This window comes from Rhinolophus sinicus, chromosome 16 (genome assembly GCF_057876585.1).
Source record: "Rhinolophus sinicus isolate RSI-liver-muscle chromosome 16, RSI-T2T, whole genome shotgun sequence".
In the NCBI taxonomy this organism is placed as follows: domain Eukaryota; kingdom Metazoa; phylum Chordata; class Mammalia; order Chiroptera; family Rhinolophidae; genus Rhinolophus; species Rhinolophus sinicus.
Genome location: NC_142516.1, coordinates 85,407,823 through 85,428,087, shown reverse-complemented (window position 1 = coordinate 85,428,087; position 20,265 = coordinate 85,407,823).

The following is a 20,265-nucleotide window of genomic DNA, read 5'->3' as shown; positions in this document are numbered from 1 at the left end:
TGGTTCGTGTTAGGGTTAGTGTTAGGGTTTAGGGTTACGGTTAGCGTTAGATTACCGTTAGGGTTAGCGTTAGGATTGGTTTAGGGTTAATTTTAGGTTAGAGTTAGGGTTAGGGTTAGGGTTAGGGTTAGGTTTGCGTTAGTGTTAGGGTTAGGGTTAGGTCTAGGGATAGGGTTAGAGTTAGGGATAGGTTTGAGTTAGGGTTATTGTTAGGGTTATGTTTAGAGTTAGGGTTAGGGTTAGGGTTAGGTTTGGGTTAGGGTTAGGTTAGCGTTAGGGTTAGGGTTAGGGTTAGGGTTAGAATTAGGTTTGAGTTAGGGTTATTGTTAGGGTTATGTTTAGAGTTAGGGTTAGGGTTAGGGTTAGGGTTAGGGTTTATGGTTAAGTTTAGGTTTAGGGTTAGGGTTAGGTTTAGGTTTAGGGTTAGGATTGGGTTAGGGTTAGGTTACCTTTAGGGTTAGGGTTAGGGTTAGGGTTAGGATTTAGGGTTAAATTTAGGTTTAGGGTTAGGTTTAGTGTTAGGGTTAGGGTTAGAGTTAGGGTTAGGTTTAGGGTTAGGTTGAGGGTTAGGTTTGCGTTAGGGTTATGGTTAGGGTTAGTGTTAGGGTTAGGGTTAGGGTTAGGGTTAGGGTTAGAGTTAGGGTTAGGTTTAGGGTTAGGGATTGGCTTAGTTTTAGCTTTAGGGTTTTATGGATAGGGTTAGTATTAGGGTTAAGTTTGCGTTAAGTTTAGTGTTAGGTTTGGATTAGGTTTAGGGTTAGGATTAGAGTTAGGGTTAGGTTTGATTTACGGTTAAGGTTAGGGTTAGGGTTAGGGTTAGGTTTAGGATTAGGGTTAGGTTTGCGTTAGGGTTAGGGTTAGGGTTAGGGTTAGGGTTAGGGTTAGTGTTAGTGTTAAGTTTAGGTTTAGCGTTAGGTTTATGGTTAGGGTTAGGTTTAGCGTTATGGTTAGGGTTAGGTTTAGGGTTAGGGTTAGGGTTAGGGTTAGGGTTAGTGTTATGGTTAGTTTTAGGGTTAGGGTTAGGGTTAACGTCAGGGTTAGGGTTAGGTTTAGGGTTTGGGTTCGGGTTAGGTTTAGGTTAGCGTTAGACTTAGGGTTAGTGTTAAGGTTAGGTTTAGGGTTATTATTTAGGGTTAAGCTTAGGTTTAGTGTTAGGGTTAGGGTTAGGGTTAGGCTTAGGTTTGGGTTAGGGTTAGGTTAGCGTTAGGTTTAGGGTTAGGGTTAGGGTTAGGGTTAGGGTTTAGGGTTAATTTTAGGTTTAGGGTTAGGGTTATGGTTAGGTTTAGGTTTAGGTTTGGTTTCGGTTAGGTTAGCGTTAGGGTTAGGGTTAGGGTTAGGGTTAGGTTTAGGGTTTAGTGTTAGTGTTAGGGTTAGTGTTAGGGTTAGGGTTAAGGTTCGGGTTCGTGTTCGGTTTCGGGTTTGGGTTTGGGTTCGGGTTAGAGTTAGGGTTAGGGTTAAGTTTAGGATTAGTGTTGGCGTTAGGGTTAGGGTTAGTATTGTGTTAGGGTTAGGGTTAGGTTTGCGTTAGGTTTATGGTTAGTGTTAGGTTTACTATTAGGGTTTATGGTTAGGGTTAGGGTTAGGTTTGCCTTAGGGTTAGGGTGTAGGTTTAGGGTTAGGTTTAGGGTTAGGGTTAGGGTTAGAATTAGGATTCGGTTAGGTTTAGTGTAGTGTTAGGGTTAGGTTAGGGCTAGGTTTAGGGTTTAGGATTTGGTTTAGGGTAAGGGTTAGATTTAGGTTAGGGTAGGGTTAGGGTTAGGGTTAGGGTTAGTGTTATGGTTAGGGTTAGGTTTAGGTTAGGGTTAGGTTTAGGGTTAGGGTTAGGATTAGGGTAAGGTTAGCGTTAGGGTTAGGGTTAGGGTTAAGTTTAGGTTTACCTTTAGGTTTAGTGTTTTTGGGTTAGGGTTAGTGATAGGATTAGGTTTGCGTTAGGTATGGTGTTAAGTTTAGGTTTAGGGTTAGGGTTAGGTTTAGTGTTAGGTTTGCGTTAGGGTTAGGGTTAGGGTTAGTGTTAGGTTTGCGTTAAGGTTAGGGTTAGGGTTAGTGTTAGGTTTAGGGTTAGGTTTGCGTTAGGGTTAGGGTTAGTGTTAGGGTTAGGGTTAGGGTTACGGTTAGGTTTGCGTAAGGGTTAGGGTTAGGGTTATGTTTACGATTAGGGTTAGTGTTAGAGTTAGGTTAGGTTAGGGTTAGGGTAGGGTTAGTGTTAGGTTAGGCTTAAGTTTAGGGTTTAGGTTTATGGTTAGCGTTAGGGTTAGGTTAGATTTAGGGGTATGGTTAGTGTTAGCGTTACGGTTAGGGTTAGGGTTAGGGTTAGTTTAGGGTTAGGGTAAGGGTTAGGGTTAGGGTTAGGGTTAGGATTAGGTTTAGTGTTAGTGTTAGGGTTACGTTTGCGTTACGATTAGGGTTAGGGTTTGGGTTAGGTTAGCGTTAGTATTAGGGTTTAGGGTTAAGTTTAGGTTTAGGTTTAGGATTAGTATTTTTGTGTTAGGGTTAGGGTTGTGTTAGGGTTAGGTTTAGGGTTAGGGTTAGGATTAGGTTTAGGGTTAGGGTGAGGGTTAAGTTTAGGTTTAGGGTTAGGTTTAGGGTTAGGGTTAGGTTTAGGGTTAGGTTTAGAGTTAGTGTTAAGGTTAGTTTTAGGGTTGGGGTTAGGGTTAGTGTTAGGGTTAGGGTTAGGGTTAGGGTTTGGATTCGGGTTAGATATAGGTTAGCGTTAGATTTAGGTTTAGTGTTAAGGTTAGGTTTAGGGTTAGGGTTTAGGGTTAAGTTAAGGATTAGGGTTAGGGTTAGGGTTAGGGTTAGGTTTGGGTTAGAGTTAGGTTAGCGTTAGGGTTAGGGTTAGGGTTAGGGCTAGGGTTAGGGTTTAGGGTTAAATTTAGGTTTAGGGTTAGGTTTAGTGTTAGGGTTAGGGTTAGTGTTAGAGTTAGGGTTAGGGTTCGGCTTCTGGTTCGGGTTCGGGTTCGGTTTCGGGTTCGGGTTCGGGTTCGGTTTCGGGTTAGGGTTAGGTTAGGGTTAGGGTTAGGGTTAGGGTTTGGGTTAGGGTTAGGTTTAGGTGAGAGTTAGGTTTAGGGTTACGGTTAGGGTTAGGTGTGCATTAGGGTTAGGGTTATCGTTAGGGTTAGGGTTAGGTGTGCGTTATGGTTAGTGTTAGGGTTAGGTTTAGGGTTAGGGTTAGGGTTAGGGTTAGGGTTAGGTTAGATTTAGGGTTAGGGTTACGGTTAGGTTTAGATTTAGGGTTAGGGTTAGGGTTAGGGTTAGGTTTGCGTTACGGTTAGATTTAGGGTTAGGGTTAGCGTTAGGGTTTGGGTTATGGTTAGGTTTTGGTTAGAGTTGGGTTAGGGTTAGGGTTAGTTTTAGGGTTAGGTTTTGTTTTGCGTTAGGGTTAAGGTTAGGGTTAGGGCTAGGGTTAGGTTTGCATTAGGGTTAGGGTTAGCGTTAGGGTTAGGGTTAGGGTTAGGTTTGCGTTAGGTTTAGGGTTAGAGTTAAGTTTAGGGTTAGGGTTAGGGTTAGGGTTAGGTTTGCTTTAGGGTTAGGTTTAGGGTTAAGGTTAGGGTTAGGGTTAGGTTTGCGTTATGGTTAAGGTTAGGGTTAGGGTTAGGGTTAGGGTTAGGTTAGCGTTAGAGTTAGGGTTAGGGTTAGTGTAAGGGTTTAGGGTTAAGTTTAGGTTTAGGGTTAGGGTTAGGGTTAGGTTTAGGTTTCTGGTTGGTTTAGGGTTAGGTTAGCATTAGCGTTAGTGTTAGTGTTAGGGTTAGGGTTAGGGTTAGTGTTAGGGTTAGGGTTAGGGGTAGGGTTAGGGTTTAGGGTTAAATTTAGGTTTAGGGTTAGGTTTAGTGTTAGGGTTAGGGTTAGTGTTAGAGTTAGGGTTAGGTTTCGGCTTCTGGTTCGGGTTCGGGTTCGGTTTCGGGTTCGGGTTCGGGTTCGGTTTCGGGTTAGGGTTAGGTTAGGGTTAGGGTTAGGGTTAGGGTTTCGGTTAGGGTTAGGTTTAGGTGAGAATTAGGTTTAGGTTACGGTTAGGGTTAGGTGTGCATTAGGGTTAGGGTTATCGTTAGGTTTAGGGTTAGGTGTGCGTTATGGTTAGTGTTAGGGTTAGGTTTAGGGTTAGGGTTAGGTTTGATTTAGGGTTAGGGTTACGGTTAGGTTTAGGTTTAGGGTTAGGGTTAGTTTTGCGTTAGGGTTAAGGTTAGGGTTTGGGCTAGGGTTAGGTTTGCATTAGGGTTAGAGTTAGCGTTAGGGTTAGGGTTAGGGTTAGGTTTGCGTTAGGTTTAGGGTTAGGGTTAGGGTTAGAATTAGGAATCGGTTAGGTTTAGTGTAGTGTTAGTGATAGGTTAGGGCTAGGTTTAGGCTTTAGGATTTGGTTTAGGGTTAGGGTTAGATTTAGGTTAGGGTAGGGTTAGGGTTAGGGTTAGGGTTAGTGTTATGGTTAGAGTTAGGTTTAGGTTAGGGTTAGGTTTAGGGTTAGGGTTAGGATTAGGGTAAGGTTAGCGTTAGGGTTAGCGTTTAGGGTTAAGTTTAGGTTTACCTTTAGGTTTAGTGTTTTTGGGTTAGGGTTAGTGTTAGGATATGGTTTGCTTTAGGTATGGTGTTAAGTTTAGGTTTAGGGTTAGGGTTAGGTTTAGGTTTCGGGTTGGTTTAGGGTTAGGTTAGCGTTAGGGTTAGGGTTAGTGTTAGGGTTAGGGTTAGGGTTAGTGTTAGGGTTAGGGTTAGGGTTCGGGTTCGTGTTCGGTTTCGGGTTTGGGTTAGTGTTAGGGTTAGGGTTAGGGGTAGGGTTAGGGTTTAGGGTTAAATTTAGGTTTAGGGTTAGGTTTAGTGTTAGGTTTAGGGTTAGTGTTAGAGTTAGGGTTAGGTTTCGGCTTCTGGTTCGGGTTCGGGTTCGGTTTCGGGTTCAGGTTCGGGTTCCGTTTCGGATTAGGGTTAGGTTAGGGATAGGGTTAGGGTTAGGGTTTCGATTAGGGTTAGGTTTAGGTGAGAGTTAGTTTTAGGTTACGGTTAGGGTTAGGTGTGCATTAGGGTTAGGGTTATCGTTAGGGTTAGGGTTAAGTGTGCGTTATGGTTAGTGTTAGGGTTAGGTTTAGTGTTAGGGTTAGGGTTAGGGTTAGGTTTGATTTAGGGTTAGGGTTATCGTTAGGGTTAGGGTTAAGTGTGCGTTATGGTTAGTGTTAGGGTTAGGTTTAGGTTTAGGGTTAGGGTTAGGGTTAGGGTTAGGTTTGCGTTAGGGTTAGATTTAGGGTTAGGGTTAGGGTTAGGGTTAGATTTAGGGTTAGGTTTAGGTTAGTTTTGCCTTAGGGTTAGCGTTAGGGTTTGGGTTCTGGTTAGGTTTTGGTTAGAGTTGGGTTAGGGTTAGGGTTAGTTTTAGGTTTGCGTTAGGGTTAGGGTTAGGGTTAGGGCTAGGGTTAGGTTTGCATTAGGGTTAGGTTTAGGGTTAGTGTTAGGGTTAGGTTTGCGTTAGGTTTAGGGTTAGGCTTAGTGTTAGGATTAGGGTTAGGTTTGCGTTAGGGTTAGGGTTAGGGTTAGGTTAGGGTTAGCGTTAGGGTTATGGTTAGGGTTAGTTTTGCGTTAGGGTTATGTTTAGAGTTAGGGTTAGGGTTAGGGTTAGGGTTAGGGTTTATGGTTAAGTTTAGGTTTAGGGTTAGGGTTAGGTTTAGGTTTAGGGTTAGGATTGGGTTAGGGTTAGGTTACCTTTAGGGTTAGGGTTAGGGTTAGGGTTAGGATTTAGGGTTAAATTTAGGTTTAGGGTTAGGTTTAGTGTTAGGGTTAGGGTTAGAGTTAGGGTTAGGTTTAGGGTTAGGTTGAGGGTTAGGTTTGCGTTAGGGTTATGGTTAGGGTTAGTGTTAGGGTTAGGGTTAGGGTTAGGGTTAGGGTTAGAGTTAGGGTTAGGTTTAGGGTTAGGGATTGGCTTAGTTTTAGCTTTAGGGTTTTATGGATAGGGTTAGTATTAGGGTTAAGTTTGCGTTAAGTTTAGTGTTAGGTTTGGATTAGGTTTAGGGTTAGGATTAGAGTTAGGGTTAGGTTTGATTTACGGTTAAGGTTAGGGTTAGGGTTAGGGTTAGGTTTAGGATTAGGGTTAGGTTTGCGTTAGGGTTAGGGTTAGGGTTAGGGTTAGGGTTAGGGTTAGTGTTAGTGTTAAGTTTAGGTTTAGCGTTAGGTTTATGGTTAGGGTTAGGTTTAGCGTTATGGTTAGGGTTAGGTTTAGGGTTAGGGTTAGGGTTAGGGTTAGGGTTAGTGTTATGGTTAGTTTTAGGGTTAGGGTTAGGGTTAACGTCAGGGTTAGGGTTAGGTTTAGGGTTTGGGTTCGGGTTAGGTTTAGGTTAGCGTTAGACTTAGGGTTAGTGTTAAGGTTAGGTTTAGGGTTATTATTTAGGGTTAAGCTTAGGTTTAGTGTTAGGGTTAGGGTTAGGGTTAGGCTTAGGTTTGGGTTAGGGTTAGGTTAGCGTTAGGTTTAGGGTTAGGGTTAGGGTTAGGGTTAGGGTTTAGGGTTAATTTTAGGTTTAGGGTTAGGGTTATGGTTAGGTTTAGGTTTAGGTTTGGTTTCGGTTAGGTTAGCGTTAGGGTTAGGGTTAGGGTTAGGGTTAGGTTTAGGGTTTAGTGTTAGTGTTAGGGTTAGTGTTAGGGTTAGGGTTAAGGTTCGGGTTCGTGTTCGGTTTCGGGTTTGGGTTTGGGTTCGGGTTAGAGTTAGGGTTAGGGTTAAGTTTAGGATTAGTGTTGGCGTTAGGGTTAGGGTTAGTATTGTGTTAGGGTTAGGGTTAGGTTTGCGTTAGGTTTATGGTTAGTGTTAGGTTTACTATTAGGGTTTATGGTTAGGGTTAGGGTTAGGTTTGCCTTAGGGTTAGGGTGTAAGTTTAGGGTTAGGTTTAGGGTTAGGGTTAGGGTTAGAATTAGGATTCGGTTAGGTTTAGTGTAGTGTTAGGGTTAGGTTAGGGCTAGGTTTAGGGTTTAGGATTTGGTTTAGGGTAAGGGTTAGATTTAGGTTAGGGTAGGGTTAGGGTTAGGGTTAGGGTTAGTGTTATGGTTAGGGTTAGGTTTAGGTTAGGGTTAGGTTTAGGGTTAGGGTTAGGATTAGGGTAAGGTTAGCGTTAGGGTTAGGGTTAGGGTTAAGTTTAGGTTTACCTTTAGGTTTAGTGTTTTTGGGTTAGGGTTAGTGATAGGATTAGGTTTGCGTTAGGTATGGTGTTAAGTTTAGGTTTAGGGTTAGGGTTAGGTTTAGTGTTAGGTTTGCGTTAGGGTTAGGGTTAGGGTTAGTGTTAGGTTTGCGTTAAGGTTAGGGTTAGGGTTAGTGTTAGGTTTAGGGTTAGGTTTGCGTTAGGGTTAGGGTTAGTGTTAGGGTTAGGGTTAGGGTTACGGTTAGGTTTGCGTAAGGGTTAGGGTTAGGGTTATGTTTACGATTAGGGTTAGTGTTAGAGTTAGGTTAGGTTAGGGTTAGGGTAGGGTTAGTGTTAGGTTAGGCTTAAGTTTAGGGTTTAGGTTTATGGTTAGCGTTAGGGTTAGGTTAGATTTAGGGGTATGGTTAGTGTTAGCGTTACGGTTAGGGTTAGGGTTAGGGTTAGTTTAGGGTTAGGGTAAGGGTTAGGGTTAGGGTTAGGGTTAGGATTAGGTTTAGTGTTAGTGTTAGGGTTACGTTTGCGTTACGATTAGGGTTAGGGTTTGGGTTAGGTTAGCGTTAGTATTAGGGTTTAGGGTTAAGTTTAGGTTTAGGTTTAGGATTAGTATTTTTGTGTTAGGGTTAGGGTTGTGTTAGGGTTAGGTTTAGGGTTAGGGTTAGGATTAGGTTTAGGGTTAGGGTGAGGGTTAAGTTTAGGTTTAGGGTTAGGTTTAGGGTTAGGGTTAGGTTTAGGGTTAGGTTTAGAGTTAGTGTTAAGGTTAGTTTTAGGGTTGGGGTTAGGGTTAGTGTTAGGGTTAGGGTTAGGGTTAGGGTTTGGATTCGGGTTAGATATAGGTTAGCGTTAGATTTAGGTTTAGTGTTAAGGTTAGGTTTAGGGTTAGGGTTTAGGGTTAAGTTAAGGATTAGGGTTAGGGTTAGGGTTAGGGTTAGGTTTGGGTTAGAGTTAGGTTAGCGTTAGGGTTAGGGTTAGGGTTAGGGCTAGGGTTAGGGTTTAGGGTTAAATTTAGGTTTAGGGTTAGGTTTAGTGTTAGGGTTAGGGTTAGTGTTAGAGTTAGGGTTAGGGTTCGGCTTCTGGTTCGGGTTCGGGTTCGGTTTCGGGTTCGGGTTCGGGTTCGGTTTCGGGTTAGGGTTAGGTTAGGGTTAGGGTTAGGGTTAGGGTTTGGGTTAGGGTTAGGTTTAGGTGAGAGTTAGGTTTAGGGTTACGGTTAGGGTTAGGTGTGCATTAGGGTTAGGGTTATCGTTAGGGTTAGGGTTAGGTGTGCGTTATGGTTAGTGTTAGGGTTAGGTTTAGGGTTAGGGTTAGGGTTAGGGTTAGGGTTAGGTTAGATTTAGGGTTAGGGTTACGGTTAGGTTTAGATTTAGGGTTAGGGTTAGGGTTAGGGTTAGGTTTGCGTTACGGTTAGATTTAGGGTTAGGGTTAGCGTTAGGGTTTGGGTTATGGTTAGGTTTTGGTTAGAGTTGGGTTAGGGTTAGGGTTAGTTTTAGGGTTAGGTTTTGTTTTGCGTTAGGGTTAAGGTTAGGGTTAGGGCTAGGGTTAGGTTTGCATTAGGGTTAGGGTTAGCGTTAGGGTTAGGGTTAGGGTTAGGTTTGCGTTAGGTTTAGGGTTAGAGTTAAGTTTAGGGTTAGGGTTAGGGTTAGGGTTAGGTTTGCTTTAGGGTTAGGTTTAGGGTTAAGGTTAGGGTTAGGGTTAGGTTTGCGTTATGGTTAAGGTTAGGGTTAGGGTTAGGGTTAGGGTTAGGTTAGCGTTAGAGTTAGGGTTAGGGTTAGTGTAAGGGTTTAGGGTTAAGTTTAGGTTTAGGGTTAGGGTTAGGGTTAGGTTTAGGTTTCTGGTTGGTTTAGGGTTAGGTTAGCATTAGCGTTAGTGTTAGTGTTAGGGTTAGGGTTAGGGTTAGTGTTAGGGTTAGGGTTAGGGGTAGGGTTAGGGTTTAGGGTTAAATTTAGGTTTAGGGTTAGGTTTAGTGTTAGGGTTAGGGTTAGTGTTAGAGTTAGGGTTAGGTTTCGGCTTCTGGTTCGGGTTCGGGTTCGGTTTCGGGTTCGGGTTCGGGTTCGGTTTCGGGTTAGGGTTAGGTTAGGGTTAGGGTTAGGGTTAGGGTTTCGGTTAGGGTTAGGTTTAGGTGAGAATTAGGTTTAGGTTACGGTTAGGGTTAGGTGTGCATTAGGGTTAGGGTTATCGTTAGGTTTAGGGTTAGGTGTGCGTTATGGTTAGTGTTAGGGTTAGGTTTAGGGTTAGGGTTAGGTTTGATTTAGGGTTAGGGTTACGGTTAGGTTTAGGTTTAGGGTTAGGGTTAGTTTTGCGTTAGGGTTAAGGTTAGGGTTTGGGCTAGGGTTAGGTTTGCATTAGGGTTAGAGTTAGCGTTAGGGTTAGGGTTAGGGTTAGGTTTGCGTTAGGTTTAGGGTTAGGGTTAGGGTTAGAATTAGGAATCGGTTAGGTTTAGTGTAGTGTTAGTGATAGGTTAGGGCTAGGTTTAGGCTTTAGGATTTGGTTTAGGGTTAGGGTTAGATTTAGGTTAGGGTAGGGTTAGGGTTAGGGTTAGGGTTAGTGTTATGGTTAGAGTTAGGTTTAGGTTAGGGTTAGGTTTAGGGTTAGGGTTAGGATTAGGGTAAGGTTAGCGTTAGGGTTAGCGTTTAGGGTTAAGTTTAGGTTTACCTTTAGGTTTAGTGTTTTTGGGTTAGGGTTAGTGTTAGGATATGGTTTGCTTTAGGTATGGTGTTAAGTTTAGGTTTAGGGTTAGGGTTAGGTTTAGGTTTCGGGTTGGTTTAGGGTTAGGTTAGCGTTAGGGTTAGGGTTAGTGTTAGGGTTAGGGTTAGGGTTAGTGTTAGGGTTAGGGTTAGGGTTCGGGTTCGTGTTCGGTTTCGGGTTTGGGTTAGTGTTAGGGTTAGGGTTAGGGGTAGGGTTAGGGTTTAGGGTTAAATTTAGGTTTAGGGTTAGGTTTAGTGTTAGGTTTAGGGTTAGTGTTAGAGTTAGGGTTAGGTTTCGGCTTCTGGTTCGGGTTCGGGTTCGGTTTCGGGTTCAGGTTCGGGTTCCGTTTCGGATTAGGGTTAGGTTAGGGATAGGGTTAGGGTTAGGGTTTCGATTAGGGTTAGGTTTAGGTGAGAGTTAGTTTTAGGTTACGGTTAGGGTTAGGTGTGCATTAGGGTTAGGGTTATCGTTAGGGTTAGGGTTAAGTGTGCGTTATGGTTAGTGTTAGGGTTAGGTTTAGTGTTAGGGTTAGGGTTAGGGTTAGGTTTGATTTAGGGTTAGGGTTATCGTTAGGGTTAGGGTTAAGTGTGCGTTATGGTTAGTGTTAGGGTTAGGTTTAGGTTTAGGGTTAGGGTTAGGGTTAGGGTTAGGTTTGCGTTAGGGTTAGATTTAGGGTTAGGGTTAGGGTTAGGGTTAGATTTAGGGTTAGGTTTAGGTTAGTTTTGCCTTAGGGTTAGCGTTAGGGTTTGGGTTCTGGTTAGGTTTTGGTTAGAGTTGGGTTAGGGTTAGGGTTAGTTTTAGGTTTGCGTTAGGGTTAGGGTTAGGGTTAGGGCTAGGGTTAGGTTTGCATTAGGGTTAGGTTTAGGGTTAGTGTTAGGGTTAGGTTTGCGTTAGGTTTAGGGTTAGGCTTAGTGTTAGGATTAGGGTTAGGTTTGCGTTAGGGTTAGGGTTAGGGTTAGGTTAGGGTTAGCGTTAGGGTTATGGTTAGGGTTAGTTTTGCGTTAGGGTTATGGTTAGGGTTAGGGTTAGGGTTAGTGTTAGTGTTAAGTTTAGGTTTAGGGTTAGCTTTATGGTTAGGGTTAGGGTTAGGGTTAGGGTTATGGTTAGTGTTAGGTATAGGGTTAGGGTTAGGGTTAGTGTTATGGTTAGTTTTAGGGTTAGGGTTAGGTTTAGCGTTAGGGTTAGGGTTAGGTTTGGGGTTTGAGTTCGGGTTAGGTTTATGTTAGCGTTAGACTTAAGGTTAGTGTTTATTTTAGGTTTAGGTTAGAGTTTAGGGTTAGGCTTAGGTTTAGTGTTAGGTTTAGCGTTAGGGTTAGGGTTTGGTTTGGGTTAGGGTTAGGTTAGCGTTAGGGTTAGGGTTAAGGTTAGGGTTCGGGTTCTGGTTCGGGTTTGGATTCGGTTTCGGGTTCGGGTTCGGGTTCGGTTTCAGGTTAGGGTTAGGGTTAGCGTTAAGGTTTGGGTTAGGGTTAGGTTTAGGTTAGAGTTAGGGTTAGGTTTAGGGTTAGGTTTAGTTTTGCGTTAGGGTTAAGGTTAGGGTTCGGGCTAGGGTTAGGTTTGCATTAGGGTTAGAGTTAGCGTTAGGGTTAGGGTTAGGGTTAGGTTTGCGTTAGGTTTAGGGTTAGAGTTAAGTTTAGGGTTAGGGTTAGGGTTAGGGTTAGGTTTGCTTTAGGGTTAGGTTTAGGGTTAAGGTTAGGGTTAGGGTTAGGTTTGCATTAGGGTTAGGGTTAGGGTTAGTCTTAGGGTTAGGGTTAGGTTTGCTTTAGGGTTAGGGTTAGTGTTAGGGTTAGGTTAGCGTTAGAGTTAGGGTTAGGTTTAGGGTTGGGGTTATGGTTAGGGTTAGGGTTTATGGTTAAGTGTAGGTTTAGGGTTAGGGTTAGGGTTGGTTTAGGGTTAGGTTAGCGTTAGGGTTAGGGTTAGTGTTAGGGTTTATGGTTAATTTTAGGTTTAGGGTTAGGTTTAGTGTTAGGGTTAGGGTTAGTGTTAGGGTTAGGTTTAGGGTTCGGGTTAGGGTTAGGGTTAGGTTTAGGATTAGGGTTGGCGTTAGGGTTAGGGTTAGGTTTGCGTTAGGGTTGGGGTTAGGGTTAGGGTTAGGTTTATGATTAGGTCTGCGTTAGGGTTAGGGTTAGGGTAAGGGTTAGGTTTGCCTTATGGTTAGGGTTAGGGTTAAGTTTAGGGTTAGGTTTAGGGTTAGAATTTGGCTTAGATTAGGTTTCGTTTTGGGTTCGTGTTAGGTTAGGGTTAGGTTTAGGGTTTAGGATTAAGGTTAGGGTTAGGGCTAGGTTTACGGTTAGGGTTAGGATAAGGGTTAGGTTTGCTTTAGGGTTAGGGTTAGGGTTAGGGTTAGGTTTAGGGATATGTTTGCGTTAGGGTTAGGGTTATGGTTAGGGTTAGGATTAGGGTTGGGTTAGGGTTAGGTTAGCGTTAGGGTTAGGGTTAGGGTTAGGGTTAGGGTTAGGGTTCATGTTCGGGTTCGGGTTCTGGTTCTGGTTCGGGTTCGGTTTCGGTTTCAGTTAGGGTTAGGATTAATGTTATGGTTAGGGTTTGCGTTATGGTTAGGGTTAGGGTTAGGGCTAGGTTTAAAGGTTTGCATTAGGGTTATAGTTAGGTTTAGGGTTAGGGTTATGTTTTCGTTAGGGTTATTGTTAGGGTTAGGGTTAGGGTTAGGGTCAGGGTTAGCTTTGCTTAAGGGTTACGGTTAGGGTTAGGGTTAGGTTTAGGGATGCGTTTGCGTTAGGATTAGGGTGAGGGTTAGGGTTAGGTTTAGGGTTAGGTTTGCGTTACGGTTAGGGTTAGGGTTAGGTTTAGTGTTACGGTTAGGGTTAGAGTTAGGCTTAGGTTAATCTTAGGTTAGGGTTAGTGTTAGGTTAGGGTTAGGTTAGGATTTAGGGTTAGGGTTAGGGTTAGGGTTAGTGTAGGGTTAGGGTAGAGTTAGGGTTAGGGTTAGGTTAGGGTTATGGTTAGGGTTAGGTTTCGGGTTAGGGTTAGGGTTTGGGTTAGGTTTAGGTTTAGGTAGCTTTAGGGTTAGGGTTAGGGTTAGGGTTAGTTTTAGGATTAAGTTTGCGTTATGGTTAGGGTTAGGGATAGTGTTAGGTTTGCGTTAGGGTTAGGGTTAGGGTTAGGGTTAGGGTTAGGGTTAGGGTTAGGTTTGCATTAGGGTTATGGTTAGGGTTAGGACTAGGGTTAAGTTTGCATTAGGGTTAGGGTTAACGTTAGGGTTAGGGATAGGGTTATGTTTCCGTTAGTGTTAGGGTTAGCGTTAGGTTTAGGGTTAGGGTTAGGGTTAGGTTTGCGTTATGGTTAGGGTTAGCGTTAGGGTTAGGGTTAGGGTTTGGGTTATGGTTATGGTTAGGTTTGCGTTAGGGTTAGGGTTAGGGTTAGGGTTAGGTTAGCCTTAGAGTTAGGGTAAGGGTTAGTGTTAGGGTTAGGGTTAGGGTTTAGTGTTAAGTTTAGGTTTAGGGTTAGGTTTAGTGTTTTTGGGTTAGTGTTAGGGATAGGGTTAGGGTTAATTTAGGTTTAGGGTTAGGTTTAGTGTTAGGGTTAGGGTTAGGTTTAGGGTTAGGTTTTGGGTTCGTGTTCGGGTTCAGGTTCGAATTCGAGTTCGTGTTCGGTTTCGGTTTAGGGTTAAGGTTAGGGTTAGTGTTTGCGTTACGGTTAGCGTTAGGGTGTTATGGATAGGGTTAGTATTAGGGTTACATTTGCGTTAAGGTTAGTGTTAGGGTTAGGATTAGGTTTAGGTTTAGGATTAGGGTTATGGTTTGTGTTAGGGTTAGGTTTGCTTTACCATTAGGGTTAGGGTTAGGGTTAGGGTTAGGTTTGCGTCAGGGTTAGCGTTAGGGTTAGTGTTAGGATTAGGGTTAGGTTTGCATTAGGGTTAGGTTTAGGGTTAGGTTTAGGGTTACGGTTAGAGTTAGGGTTAGTTTTGCGTTAGGGTTATGGTTAGGTTAGGGTTAGTGTTAGGGTATAGGGTTAGGGTTAGTGTTTGGTTAGCGTTAGGGTTAGCGTTAGGTTTTGGGTTGGGTTTAGGTTTAGGTTAGAGTTAGCGTTAAGGTTAGGGTCAGAGTTACGTTTGAGTTAGGGTTATGGTTAGGGTTAGGTCTAGGGTTAGGTTTGCATTAAGGTTAGGGTTAGGGTTAGAGTTAGGGTTAGGGTTAGGGTTAGGATTAGGGTTAGGGTTACGGTTAGGGTTACGTTTGCGTTAGGGTTAGGGTTAGGGTTAGGATTAGGGTTAGGGTTAGGTTTGCGTTCGGGTTAGGGTTAGGGTTATGTTAGCGTTAAGGTGAGGGTTAGGGTTAGGGTTTAGGCTTAAGTTTAGGTTTAGGGTTTGCGTAAGGTTAGGGTTAGGGTTAGGGTTAGGATTAGGGTTAGGGTTTGGGGTTAAATTTAGGTTTAGGGTTAGGTTCAGTGTTAAGTTTAGGGTTAGGTTTTGCGTTAGGGTTAGGGTTAGGATTAGGGCTATGTTTAAAGGTTTGCATTAGGGTTAGGGTTATGGTTAGGGTTAGGGTTAGGGTCAGGTTTAGGTTTGCGTTAGGGTTACGGTTAGGGTTAGGTTTAATTTTAGGGATACGTTTGCGTTAGGGTTAGGGTTTGGGTTATGGTTAGGGTTAGGTTTACTTTACGGTTAGCGTTAGGGTTAGGTTTAGTGTTAAGGTTAGGGTTAGAGTTAGGCTTAGGTTAATGATAGGTTAGGGTTAGTGTTAGGTTAGGGTTAGGTTAGGGTTTAGGGTTAGGGTTAGTGTTAGGGTTAGGGTAGGGTTAGGGTAGTGTTAGGGTTAGGGTTAGGTTAGGGTTATGGTTAGGTTTAGGTTTCGGTTTAGGGTTAGGGTTTGGGTTAGATTTAGGTTTAGGTTAGCTTTAGGGATAGGGTTAGGGTTTGGGTTAGGTTTGTGTTAGGGTTAGGGTTAGGGTTAGGTTTGCATTAGGGTTAGGGTTAGTGTTAGGGTTAGGGTCAGGGTTAGGGTTTGGTTTGCGTTAGGGTTAGGGTTACGTTTAGTGTTAGGGTTAGGGTTAGGTTTAGGGTTAGAATTAGGGTAAGAGTTAGGCTTAGGTTAGGGTTAGGGTAAGGTTAGTGTTAGGTTAGGGTTAGGATAGGGTTTAGGGTTAGTCTTAGGGTTAAGGTTAGGTTAGGGTTAGGGTTAGGGTTATGATTATGGTTAGGGTTATGGTTAGAGTTAGGCTTAGGTTTGGGTTAGGGTAGGGTTAGTGTTAGGTTAGGGTTATGGTTAGGGTTAGGGTTAGGGTTAGGGTTTGGGTAAGGGTTATGGTATGGGTTAGGTTAGCGTTAGCTTTAGCGTTTAGGGTTAAGTTTAGGTTCAGTTTTAGGTTTAGTATTTTTGGGTTAGGGTTAGCGTTAGGGTTAAGTTTAGGGTTAGGGTAAGTGTAGGTTTATGTTAGGTTTAGTGTTAGGGTTAGGTTTAGGGTTAAGGTTAGCGTTAGGGTTATGTTTAGTTTTAGGTTTAGGGTTAGGGTTAGGGTTAGGGTTAGGTTTAGGGTTAGGGTTTAGGGATAAGTTTATGTTTAGGGTTAGGGTTAGGGTTAGGGTTAGGGTTAGGTTAGGGTTAGGGTTTAGGGTTAAGTTTAGGTTTATGGTTAGGTTTAGTGTTAGGGTTAGGGTTAGAGTTAAGGTTAGGTTTCGGGATCTGGTTCTGGTTCGGGTTCTGGTTCGGGTTCTGGTTCGGGTCGGTTTCGGGTTAGGTTTAGGGTTAGGGTTAGGGTTAGGGTTAGTTTTGCGTTAGGGTTATGGTTAGGTTAGGGTTAGTGTTAGGGTATAGGGTTAGGGTTAGGGTTTGGTTAGCGTTAGGGTTAGCGTTAGGTTTTGGGTTGGGTTTAGGTTTAGGTTAGAGTTAGCGTTAAGGTTAGGGTTAGAGTTACGTTTGAGTTAGGGTTATGGTTAGGGTTAGGTCTAGGGTTAGGTTTGCATTAAGGTTAGGGTTAGGGTTAGAGTTAGGGTTAGGATTAGGGTTAGGATTAGGGTTAGGGTTACGGTTAGGGTTACGTTTGCATTAGGGTTAGGGTTAGGGTTAGGATTAGGGTTAGGGTTAGGTTTGCGTTCGGGTTAGGGTTAGGGTTATGTTAGCGTTAAGGTGAGGGTTAGGTTTAGGGTTTAGGCTTAAGTTTAGGTTTATGGTTTGCGTAAGGTTAGGGTTAGGGTTAGGGTTAGGATTAGGGTTAGGGTTTGGGGTTAAATTTAGGTGTAGGGTTAGGTTTAGTGTTAACTTTAGGGTTAGGTTTTGCGTTAGGGTTAGGGTTAGGATTAGGGCTATGTTTAAAGGTTTGCATTAGGGTTAGGGTTATGGTTAGGGTTAGGGTTAGGGTCAGGTTTAGGTTTGCGTTAGGGTTACGGTTAGGGTTAGGTTTAATTTTAGGGATACGTTTGCGTTAGGGTTAGGGTTTGGGTTATGGTTAGGGTTAGGTTTACTTTACGGTTAGCGTTAGGGTTAGGTTTAGTGTTAAGGTTAGGGTTAGAGTTAGGCTTAGGTTAATGATAGGTTAGGGTTAGTGTTAGGTTAGCGTTAGTTTAGGGTTTAGGGTTAGGGTTAGTGTTAGGGTTAGGGTAGGATTAGGGTAGTGTTAGGGTTAGGGTTAGGTTAGGGTTATGGTTAGGTTTAGGTTTCGGTTTAGGGTTAGGGTTTGGGTTAGATTTAGGTTTAGGTTAGCTTTAGGGTTAGGGTTAGGGTTTGGGTTAGGTTTGCGTTAGGGTTAGGGTTAGGGTTAGGTTTGCATTAGGGTTAGGGTTAGTGTTAGGGTTAGGGTCAGGGTTAGGGTTTGGTTTGCGTTAGGGTTAGGGTTACGGTTAATGTTAGGGTTAGGGTTAGGGTTAGGGTTAGAATTAGGGTAAGAGTTAGGCTTAGGTTAGGGTTAGGGTAGGGTTAGTGTTAGGTTAGGGTTAGGATAGGGTTTAGGGTTAGTGTTAGGGTTAAGGTTAGGTTAGGGTTAGGGTTAGGGTTATGATTATGGTTAGGGTTATGGTTAGAGTTAGGCTTAGGTTTGGGTTAGGGTAGGGTTAGTGTTAGGTTAGGGTTAGGGTTAGGGTTAGGGTTAGGGTTAGGGTTTGGGTAAGGGTTATGGTATGGGTTATGTTAGCGTTAGCTTTAGCGTTTAGGGTTAAGTTTAGGTTCAGTTTTAGGTTTAGTATTTTTGGGTTAGGGTTAGCGTTAGGGTTAAGTTTAGGGTTAGGGTAAGTGTAGGTTTATGTTAGGTTTAGTGTTAGGGTTAGGTTTAGGGTGATGGTTAGCGTTAGGGTTATGTTTAGTTTTAGGTTTAGGGTTAGGGTTAGGGTTAGGGTTAGGTTTAGGGTTAGGGTTTAGGGATAAGTTTATGTTTAGGGTTAGGGTTAGGGTTAGGGTTAGGGTTAGGTTAGGGTTAGGGTTTAGGGTTAAGTTTAGGTTTATGGTTAGGTTTAGTGTTAGGCTTAGGGTTAGAGTTAAGGTTAGGTTTCGGGTTCTGGTTCTGGTTCGGGTTCTGTTTCGGGTTCTGGTTCGGGTCGGTTTCGGGTTAGGTTTAGGGTTAGGGTTAGGGTTAGTTTTGCGTTAGGGTTATGGTTAGGGTTAGAGTTATTGTTAGGGTTTAGGGTTAGGGTCAGGGTTAGGTTACCGTTAGGGTTAGCGTTAGGGTATGGGTTAGGTTTATGTTTAGGTTAGAGTTAGGGTTAGGGTTAGGGCTAGGGTTCGGTTTGCATTAGGGTTAGGGTTAGGGTTAGGGTTAGATTTAGGGTTAGGGTTAGTTTAGGGTAAGAGTTAGGATTAGGGATAGGGTTAGGTTTAGGATTAGGGTTAGCGTTAGGGTTAGGGTTAGGTTTGCGTTAGGGTTCGGGTTAGGGTTAGGGTTAGGGTTACTTTTGAGTTAGGTTTAGGGTTAGGTTTGAGTTAGGGTTAGGGTTAGGGTTAGTGTTAGGTTTAGAATTAGGTTTGCGTTAGGGTTAGGGTTAGGGTTAGTGTTAGGTTTGCGTTAAAGTTAGGGTTAGGTTTAGGGTTAGGGCTAGGGTTAGGTTTGCATTAGGGTTAGGGTTAACGTTAGGGTTATGGATAGGGTTAGGTTTGCGTTAGGGTTAGGGTTAGGGTTAGGGTTTCGGTAAGGGTTAGGGTTAGGTTTGTGTTAAGGTTTGGGTTAGGGTTAGGGTTAGGTTTAGGGATATCTTTGCGTTTGGGTTAGGGTTAGGGTTAGGGTTAGGGTTCGGTTAGGGTTAGTTTAGGGTTAGGGTAGGGTTAGGGTTAGGATTAGGGTTAGGATTAGGGTTAGGGTTTAGGGTTAAGTTTAGGTATATGGTTAGGTTTAGTGTTAGGGTTAGGGTTAGGTTTAGGGTTAGGGTTAGGCTTAGGTTTCATGTTGGGGTTCGGGTTCTGGTTCTGGTTCGGGTTCGGGTTCGGTTTCGAGTTTGGTTTAGAGTTAATGTTAGAGTTAGGATTTGCGTTAGAGTTAGGATTGGGGTTTGGGCTAGGTTTAAAGGTTTTCATTAGGATTAGAGTTAGGTTTAGTGTTAGGGTTATGTTTGCGTTAGGGTTAGGTTCAAGGTTAGGGTTAGGGTTAGTGTTAGGGTCAGGGTTAGGTTTGCGTTAGGGTTACGGTTAGGGTTAGGGTTAGGTTTAGGGATGCGTTTGCGTTAGGCTTAGGGTTAGGGTTAGGGTTAGGGTTAGGGTTAGTGTTAGGTTTGCGTTAGGGTTAGGGTTAGGGTTAGGTTTAGTGTTACGGTTAGGGTTAGAGTTAGGCTTAGGTTAATCTTAGGTTAGGGTTAGTGTTAGGTTAGGGTTAGGTTAGGATTTAGGGTTAGGGTTAGGGTTAAGGTTAGGGTAGGTTTAGGGTAGAGTTAGGTTTAGGGTTAGGTTAGGGTTAGGGTTAGGGTTAGGGTTAGGTTTAGGATTAGGTTTGCGTTAGGGTTAGGGTTAAGGATAGTGTTAAGTTTGCGTAAGGTAGGGTTAGGGTTAGGTTTAGTGTTAGGTTTAGGGTTAGGTTTGCATTAGTGTTAGGGTTATGTTTATTGCTAGGTTTAAGTTTGCATTAGGTTCAGGGTTAACGTTAGGGTTAGGGATAGGGTTAGGTTTACGTTAGGGTTAGGGTTAGGGTTAGGTTTATGGTTATGGTTAGGGTTAGGGTTAGGTTTGCGTTATGGTTAGGGTTAGGGTTAGGGTTAGTTTTAGAGTTAATTTTGCGTTAGGGTTAGGGTTAGGGTTAGGGTTTAGGGTTAAGTTCAGGTTTAGGGTTAGGTTTAGTGTTAGGGTTAGGGTTAGGGTTAGGTTTCGGGTTCGGATTCGGGTTCGGGTTCGTGTTCGGTTTCGGTTTAGGGTTAAGGTTAGGGTTAGGGGTGGGGTTTTATGGATAGGGTTAGTATTAGGGTTACATTTGCGTTAAGGTTATTGTTAGGGTTAGGATTAGGGTTATGGTTAGGATTAGGGTTAGGGTTAGTGTTAGGGTTAGGTTTGCTTTACCATTAGGGTTAGGGTTAGGGTTAGGGTTAGGTTAGCGTTAGGGTTAGGTTTAGGTTTCGAGTTAGAATTAGGGTTTGGGTTAGGTTTATGTTTAGGTAAGCTTCAGGGTTATGGTTAGGGTTAGGGTTAGGTTCAGGATTAGGTTTGCGTTAGGGATAGGGTTTGGGATAGTGTTAGTTTTGCATTAGGGTTAGGGTTAGGGTTAGGGTTAGGGATAGGGTTAGGGTTAGGTTTGCGTTAGGGTTACGGTTAACGTTAGGGATAGGGATAGGGTTAGGTTTGCATTAGGGTTAGGGTTAGGTTTAGTTTTAGGGTTAGGGTTAGGGTTAGGGTTAGGTTTGGGTTCGGGTTAGGGTTAGGGTTAGTGTTAGGATTAGGGTTAGGTTTGCATTAGGGTTAGGGTTAGGGTTAGGTTTAGGGTTAGGTTTAGGGTTAGTGTTAGCTTTGCGTTAGGGTTATGGTTAGGTTAGGGTTAGTGTTAGGGTTTATGGTTAGGGTTAGGGTTAGGTTAGCGTTAGGGTTAGGGTTACGTTTTGAGTTAGGGTTAGGTTTTGGTTAGAGTTAGGGTTAGGGTTAGGATTAGGGTTAGAGTTACGTTTGCGTTAGGGTTAGGGTTAGGGTTATGTCTAGGTTAGGTTTGCATTAGGGTTAGGGTTAGGGTTAGAGTTAGGGTTAGGGTTAGGGTTAGGGTTAGGTTTAGGTTAGGGTTAGGGTTAGGGTTAGGGTTAGGGTTAGGTTTGCGTTAAGGTTAAGGTTAGGTTTAGGTTAGCGTTAAGGTGAGGGTTAGGGTTAGGGTTTAGGGTTAAGTTTAGGTTTAGGGTTTGGGTAAGGATTAGGGTTAGGGTTAGGGTTTCGTTTAGGGATACGTTTGCGTTAGGGTTAGGGTTAGGGATAGGGTTAGGTTTGCGTTAGGGTTAGGGTTAGGGTTAGGTTTAGTGTTACGGTTAGGGTTAGAGTTAGGCTTATGTAAATGTTAGATAGGGTTAGTGTTAGGTTAGGGTTAGGTTAAGGTTTAGGGTTAGGGTTAGTGTTAGGGTAGGGTTAGGGTAGACTTAGCGTTAGGGTTAGGTTAG